Source organism: Aquarana catesbeiana, linkage group LG01 (genome assembly GCF_042186555.1).
Source record: "Aquarana catesbeiana isolate 2022-GZ linkage group LG01, ASM4218655v1, whole genome shotgun sequence".
Taxonomy (NCBI): Eukaryota; Metazoa; Chordata; class Amphibia; order Anura; family Ranidae; genus Aquarana; species Aquarana catesbeiana.
In genome coordinates, this window is record NC_133324.1 from 247,319,883 (window position 1) to 247,328,676 (window position 8,794).

General features: G+C 46.5%; 1 protein-coding gene across 2 annotated transcripts in view; it reads right to left on the reverse strand.

Annotated features, from left to right (window-relative positions):
• Nucleotides 1-6,916, reverse strand: part of CCDC92 (coiled-coil domain containing 92) — an 87,693-nt gene extending 80,777 nt beyond the window's left edge. For both annotated transcript variants that reach the window (XM_073627640.1, XM_073627649.1), the window contains exon 1: nucleotides 6,530-6,916. The gene's annotated coding sequence lies outside the window, so the exon portion shown is untranslated. The remainder of the gene's footprint in view (nucleotides 1-6,529) is intronic.
• Between the last annotated feature and the right edge of the window lie 1,878 nt (nucleotides 6,917-8,794).

Sequence of the window (8,794 nt, forward strand, 5' to 3'; positions counted from 1 at the left end):
CAAACAACTTCTGGGCCACATCATGACTGATGGCAGTCCATTCTTGCATAATCAATGCTTGGAGTTTGTCAGAATTTGTGTTTTTTGTTTTTTTTTTTGTTCACCCGCCTCTTGAGGATTGACCACAAGTTCCCAATGGGATTAAGGTCTGGGGAGTTTCCTGGCCATGAACCCAACATATTTTGTTCCCCAAGCCACTTAGATATCACTTTTGCCTTATGGCAAGGTGCTCCATTATGCTGGAAAAGGCAATGTTCCTCACCAAACTGTTTTTGGATGGTTGGGAGAAGTTGTTCTTGGAGGATGTTTTTTTATCATTCCTTATGGCTGTGTTCTTAGGCAAAATTGTAAGGGAGCCCACTCACTTGGCTGAGAAGCAACCCCACACATGAATGGTCTCAGGATGCTTTACTGTTGGCATGACACAGGACTGATGTTAGCGCTCACCTTTTTACAAGTTTTTTTGCCCCAAACAATCGTAAAGTGGATTCAGAGAAAATTACTTTACCCTGGTCCTCAGCAGTCCAATCCCTGTACCTTTTTGCAGAATATCAGTGTGTCCCTGATGTTTTTAACTGGACAGAAGTGGCTTCTTTGCTGCCCTTCTTGACACCAGACCATCCTCCAAAAGTCTTCTCCTCTCTGTGAGTGCAGATCCACTCACACATTCCTGCTGCCATTCCTGAGCAGTTCTGCACTGGTGCTGCCCCAATCCCAGAGCTGAATGAACTGTAGGAGACGGTCCTGGCATTTGCTGGACTTTATTGGGTGCCCTGAAGCTTTCTTTACAAATGCAGTGGAAATGTTTTTTATGGGATTAAGCTCTATTTTCATGGCAAAGAGGGACTTTGCAATTAATTGCAATTCATCTGATCACTCGTCATAACATTCTGGAGTTCATGCAAATTGCCATCATAAAAACTAATGCAGCAGACTTTGTGCATCTTTGGCTCCATTTCAGACCCGAATTGAGGCAAAGATTCTGCCCTTATTTGTCCCTGAAACAGAGAACAGGGACGGACAGCGTTGCTGTGCGATCCACGGCCGGTTTAGGTATGAACCGAGCCTAATTCTCAAAATGTTTGGCCACTGCTGTATACTAGGCATCAAACAGGTTTGTATGCATCAGACCATTGAATAAAATGATCAGTTGCTATAAATGACACTATTCATAGAAGTGCCATGCATTTGCTGGCAGTGGGCTATATGCTGCACCCATGACTACTGTATACTCAAATACATACATTTTCTTTGAATATAGTGTGGGAGGGTTACACAGGTGGTCAGAGGGACAGAAAGACAAGGAAAATCTCTTTAACAGGAAGAGAAAAGGCAACAAAATGCTTGTTGTAGTAAAGTGGGGATACATAAGAACTTCTCTATGTATTTTTATCACTGTATCCTTCAATTCCTATTTACCCCTATGTCTTGCATTGACACAGGGATAACATCCATTTCTTTCCCACTCTTCAAAACAAAAATGAAAAAGGTTTTGGCTGAAGTTCTGACTTTTACACTTCCTGCTTGTGCAGACATTGCAGCAACTCCCCCATACTATTGTTTCTACAGCTTCTGTACAAGCCCAGTCTGGTATGTCCTGTGCCCAGCAGGCTCGCTCTTGCTGTTTATATTAGCAGTCACACATTTACTAGTTTCTATATGAATTGGAGATAAATGTACAGAGCCTGTTTCTAAGCATGCTTATCCAGAGGTGCTAGCTATATATCCAGTGTACACATTAAATCCATTAGAAGTCCCAGCACACTGCCCAGGGATACAGGCCAGCTGCACTGCAGCAAAGTAACATAGAAAGTGGTAGAGGCACTCATGGGTATGCGGCAGAATATGAACAAACAAAAAGAGTTTTGATGGATTGCCTACTATCTTTGTCAAAGAGCACATGTACACCTATACATTGGCAGTGCTGGGTGTAATGTACAGTCACAGATCTGGCATCATGCACGCAGAGCGACTCCAAAATTAACTATGTGCCCTCTTTTACAGCATTCCCTATTATTTCTTCAGTGATAAGGCTGCCCACCCTTATTCACACTGCATGACATACATGTATAATTATAGCACATTTCTAAACACATATAAAACGTATATAATAGTTTTAAAGACCTCGTTCACATGGGTATACGTAAGGGTAAAATTGTCAATATGTTAGCCTATCCTCTTAGAGAGACGCCTCGTGGTTCTCTCCATGGGGTATTGCCTGATTTATGTCCCCTAACATGCAGGCATAACGGAACAAAACAGAGGAACATCTATCCATCTAAAGCCAAAGCAGTGGAGATAACCAGAGTGAAGGCTGTTTGTACATATACAAAGCGAGTACATCATCTTGGTCTGGTGAGTGTGAAGACAAAAAGGAGGGGAGCACGGAGTGGTGGACTGCACATAAAACAATGAATGTTTATGAAGTTTAATGCACAGAGTACTTTTGAAGCACAATGGATACAAATATAGACTATTTTTAATTGGACACTTTAGCACTTTATGATATATGAATTAGTTAATTAAAGCACGTTATTATTAATTGTTTATTTTTAGAACACCAATTATCTAAACTTACCAATTGGGAACAGCGGCTGTGTCTGTGCAGCCATTGCATCAAAACTGATATGAATGGGTCTGCCTGCATGGGGATGCACAGAAAACCAGTACATTCCTGTGTGGGCAAATAGGCCCCTCACATAAACATACTCTTAAGTACGCCTGTGTGAAAAAGGCCAAATAGTAAATTCACACTGTGTGCTTACCTGTGTAAGACCCCTTTCACACTGAGGCGCTTTTCAGACATTTTAGCGCTAAAAATAGTGGCTGTAAAGTGCCTCTCATGCCTCCCCAGTGTGAAAGCCACAGTGCTTTCACACTGGGGTGGTATGCTTGTGGGACGGGTAAAAAAGTCCCGCAAGCAGCATCTTTGTAGGTGTATACGCCGGTCCCAAAATGCCCTGACCATTGAAATGAATGGGCAGGGCTGCTGAAGCACCTGCAAAATGCTTTGGCAGCCCTGCAACACTAGTGGGCGTTAAAAGCGCCCTGCTAGTGGCCGAAAAACACAGCTAAAAATAGCAGCGCTTTACCGCTAATGCTGGGTGCTTTCAGTGTGAAAGTAGCCTTAACCGCTTCAGCCCCGGAAGATTTTACACCCTTCCTGACCAGAGCACTGCGTCGCTTTAACTGATGATTGCGCGGTCGGGCGATGTTGCACCCAAACAAAATTGACGCCCTTTTTTTCCCCACAAATAGAGCTTTCTTTTGGTGGTATTTGATCACCTCTGCGATTTTTATTTTTTGCGTGATAAACAAAAAAAGCATCAATTTTGAAAAAAACGCAATATTTTTTGCTATAATAAATATCCCCCCAAAAATATATAGCATATATTGATTGGTTTGCGTCTACAAAAATAGGGTAGATTTATAGATAGATAGATTTATGGCATTTTTATTTTATTTTTTTTACTATTAATGGCGGTTATCTGCGATTTTTATTGGGACTGCGACATTATGGTGGACACATCGGACAATTTTGACACATTTTTGGGACCATTGGCATTTATACAGCGATCACTGCTATAAAAATGCACTGATTACTGTAAAAATGTCACTGGCAGTGAAGGGGTTAACAGTAGGGGGCGATCAAGGGGTTAATTGTGTTCCCTAGTGTGTGTTCTAACTGAAGGGGGGAGGGGACTGTGTAGGGGAGATGACAGATCGCTGTTCATACTCTGTATGAACAGACGATCTGTCTCTTCTCCCCTCAGAGAACCGGAAACTGTGCGTTTACACACACAGATCCCAGTCCTCCATGTGTCAGAAGCAATCTCGGGAGCCCGTCGGTGATCGCAACTGCTGGGCACTCGCATCGGCTTCGGGGGCGAGCAGCCGGCGCGCGCCTCTAGTGGCCACAGGGCGAAGTGACGCTACATAATGTCATTTTGCCCAGCCGTGCCATTCTGCCGCAGTACAACTGTGACGGCTGGTCGGCAAGTGGTTAAGGTGCATTCAGTTTGAACAAAATAGAATTCTGTGCATCAAGGGGCAGATTAGATACTCCAAACTAGGGCTGCAACTAACGATTGTTTTCATAATTGATTAGTTGGCCAATTAATCGGTTAATAACCTTAAAGAAAAGTGTGGTGTATAATTTAGTTAATATGTAAAGTTTAAAAAAAAGGCAATTTATTCCTAAATATCTCTATATGCAGGGGTAAATATAACTAACCAACTATATGGTTAGGGAGTAAAATCTTGAATCCACTTTAATCCAGAAGCAATATACTGTATATACTATTAGAGGTTTAATCTGGTAAATATCATCAGACTCAGATCAAATTTCTTAGGTGTATGGGGAGGTCTGTGTATGAGGAGAAGGGTATATGAGAAGGTCAGTGTACAAGACAGACGGTGTATGAGGATGTAGGTGTACGAGGAGGACAGTGTATGAGCAGACTGGGTCTACGAGTAGGTCGGTGTATGAGGACATAGGTGTACAAGGAGGTTAGCGTATGAGGAGATCTATGAGGTGGTTGGTGTATGAGGAGCTTGGGGTACGAGGAGGTTGGTGTATGAGATCGGGGTACGAGGAGGTCAATGTATGAGAAGGGTATATGAGGAGGATGTTGTATGAGGAGATATAGGTACAAGGAGGATAGTGTATGAGGAGATCGGGGTACGAAGAGGAGGGTGTATGAGGGGGATCAGGGTACGAGGAGGACATTGTATGAGGAGGATGTTGTATGAGGAGATCTGGGTACGAGGAGGATAGTGTATGAAGAGATCGGGGTACAAAGAAGATGGTGTATGAGGGGATTGGGGTACGAGGAGGTCGTGTATGAGGAGGATGTTGTATGAGAAGGATAGTGTATGAGGAGATCTGTGTATAAGGAGGATTCTGTAAGAGGAGATCTGGGTAAGAGGAGGCTAGTGCATGAAGAGATTGGGGTACAAGGAGATAGAGTATGAGGAGGACGTTGTATGAGGAGATCTGGGTACGAGGAGGATAGTGTATGAAGAGATTGGGGTACGAAGAGGATGGTGTATGAGAGTACTGGGGTACGACTACGAGAAGATCGGTGTATGAGGAGGATAGGGGTATGAGGAGGATAGGGGTATGAGGATAGGGGTATGAGGAGGATAGGGGTATGAGGAGGATAGTGTATGAGGAAATCGGTGTATGAGGAGGATAGTATAAGAGGAGGACAGTATATGAGGAGGTCGGGGTATGAGGAGGTTGGTGTATGAGGATAGTATATGAGGAGGTCGGTATATGAGGATAGTGTATGAGGAGGTCGGGGCGGGGTATGAGGAGGTTGGTGTATGAGGAGGATAGTATATGAGGAGGTCGGTATATGAAGAGGTCGGGGTATGAGGAGGTTGGTGTATGAGGAGGTCGGTATATGAGGAGGATAGTGTATGAGGAGGACAGTATATGAGGAGGTCGGTATATGAAGAGGAAAGTGTATGAGGAGGTCAGTATATGAGGAGGATAGTATATGAGGAGGTCAGGGTATAAGGAGGTTGGTGTATGGAGGAGGATAGTATATGAGGAGGAAAGTGTGTGAGGAGGTCGGTCTATGAGGAGGATAGTGTATGAGGAGGATAGTATATGAGGAGGTCGGGGTATGAGGAGGTCGGGGTATGAGGAGGTTGGGGTATGAGGAGGTCGGTGTATGAGGAGGATAGTATATGAGGAGGAAAGTGTATGAGGAGGATAGTGTATGAGGAGGATAGTGTATGAGGAGGATAGTGTATGAGGAGGAAAGTGTATGAGGAGGATAGTGTATGAGGAGGATAGTGTATGAGGAGGTCGGGGTATGAGGAGGTCGGTGTATGAGGAGGATAGTGTATGAGGAGGATAGTGTATGAGGAGGATAGTATATGAGGAGGTCGATGTATGAGGAGGATAGTGTATGAGGAGGATGGTGTATGAGGAGGTCGGTGTATGAGGAGGTCGGTGTATGAGGAGGTCGCTCTATTAAGGAGGATAGGGTATGAGGAGGTCGGGGTATGAGGAGGCTGGTGTATGAGGAGGATAGTATATGAGGAGGTCGGTGTATGAGGAGGATAGTGTATGAGGAGGATAGTATATGAGGAGGTCGGTGTATGAGGAGGATAGTGTATGAGGAGGATGGTGTATGAGGAGGTCGGTGTATGAGGAGGATAGTATATGAGGAGGTCGCTCTATGAGGAGGATAGGGTATGAGGAGGCTGGTGTATGAGGAGGATAGTATATGAGGAGGTCGGTGTATGAGGAGGATAGTGTATGAGGAGGATGGTGTGTGAGGAGGATGGTGTATGAGGAGGTCGGTGTATGAGGAGGATGGTGTATGAGGAGGTCGGGGTATGAGGAGGATAGTGTATGAGGAGGATAGTGTATGAGGAGGATAGTGTATGAGGAGGATAGTGTATGAGGAGGATAGTATATGAGGAGGATGGTGTATGAAGAAGACAGGAGTAGTAGTAACAGACATACTCCAATGCTATGATGTAATACATGGCGGTACGGCGGTGATCTTACCCCACAATAGGTGTGGAATACACAGAAGAAGCCTCCTACACCATGCAGCTCCTGAGGCGTGTCATGTCGGCTGGCCCGGTCGGTCCCTCAGTCCGGCTGTCCCCTATCTCCCCGAGCTACCAGTCACAATAAAGCGATGCATGACGGGAGGCCTCCTGCTGACCGCAGCTCTCAGCTCACGTTTGCTGTACAGTATACACCCGCTGTCAGGGCTCTGACCTCTGGCTGCAGTACGATGCGGTGCTCTCTGAGGAAGCTCCGGAGCCCTCCGGGCCCTTCACGGCTCCTAATCTTTTCACAGAGAGTTACACGGGCACCGAGCTCAGGTGCAATGCGGTCACCATGGAAACGAGGTCACCCAGGAAGAAGCCGGGAGCTGCAGTATTATGTAGAGCCGCTAGGGGCTCCCAAGAGACACTGCTGATGGTAATCTGCACCAGGACAATAATAATGATAGAGTGCTTGGCAATTGGAGCTGGTTTGCCAACTTGTCATTTGTCTTAGGGAAGGTACTTGTAATTGGAATGCTAACACGTTTTTAACCACTTCAATACCAGGCACTTAGACACCTTCCCGCCCAGGCCAGCTTTCAGCACTGTTGCAATTTGAATGACAATTGTGCGATCATGCAAAACTGTACCCAATCTAATTTTTTATCATTTTGTTCCTAGAAATAGAGCTTTCTTTTGGAGGTATTTGATCACCTCTGTGGTTTTTATTTTTTGCGTAACAAATAAAAAAACGAAAATTTTGAAAAAAAAACAAGTTTTTCTTTGTTTCTGTTAATTTTTTTTGTAAATAAGTAAGTTTTCTTCACTGACGGGCACTGATGGGCACCGATGAGGTGGCACCAATGAGGTGGCACTGATGAGGTGGCACTGACGGGCACTGATGATGGGCACTGATAGGTGGCACTGATGGGCACTGATAGGTGGCACTGGTATGCGGCACTTATGGGCACTCATAGGTGGCACCGATGGGCACTCATAGGCGGCACTGATGGGCACTCGTAGGTGGCACTGATGGGCACTCGTAGGTGGCACTGATGGGTACTTATGGGTGGCACTGATAGGTGGCACGGATGGGCACTGACAGGTGGCACTGATAATGGGTGGCATCATGACTGATGGGTGGCACTGATGACACTGATTGGTGGCACTGACACTAATGGGTGGCATTGCTGGGCATCACTTAAATATAATGGTGCCAATCAGTGCCCATTTGTGGGCACTGATTGGCACAGACTGGGCACATGTGGATGGCCATGGGGTACATACCTGGCCATCCACATGTTGTCCGCTTCCCTGGTGGTCCTAGTGGCGTCCCTGGTGGTCCAGTGTGGTGATCTGAGGGGGGCTGTGCTGATAAACAATCAGCGCAGACCCCCCCTGTCAGGAGAGCCGCCAATCGGCTCTCCTCTACTCGCGTCTGTCAGACGCGAGTGAGGAAAAGCCGTTCAACTGCTCTTCCTATTGACATCGTGATCAGCTGTGATTGGACACGGCTGATCACGTGGTAAAGAGCCTCCACCGGAGCCTCTTTACCAAGATCGGTGGAGTGGTGTGTCAAACTGACACACCGCTCCACCGATCGCAGCGATGCACGCCCCCACGGGCGCGCGGCGGCATGTTATCCTGCTGGACGTCATATGACGCCCAGACAGGATAACTGAACCACCGCCCGGCCGTCAATCTGTTATTGACGGCCGGGTGGGAAGTGGTTAATAAAACCTGATTTACATTTTTTTCCATCATTGTTCTAGGATATCATGTTCTAGGTACAGGGCTGGTGCAAGGATTTTTGACACCCTAGGCGAAACCAAATTTTTCAGTCCCCCCTGGCTCCACCCCCTTTGCCCTGCCTATGTATACCCCAGATTTTTAATGAAGCGCCCATCAAATGCAGCCTCACCAGCACCCATCAATGCAGCCTCACCAGCGCCCATCAAATGCAGCCCACCAGCACCCATCAATGCAGCCTCACCAGTGCCCATCAAATGCAGCCCACCAGCGCCCATCAAATGCCGCCTCACCAGCGCCCATCAAATGCCGCCTCACCAGCGCCCATCAATGCAGCCTCACCAGCACCCATCAAATGCAGCCTCACCAGCACCCATCAAATGCAGCCTCACCAGCACCCATCAAATGCAGCCCACCAGCACCCATCAATGCAGCCTCACCAGCGCCCATCAAATGCAGCCCACCAGTGCCCATCAAATGCTGCCTCACCAGCGCCCATCAAATGCAGCCCACCAGTGCCCATCAA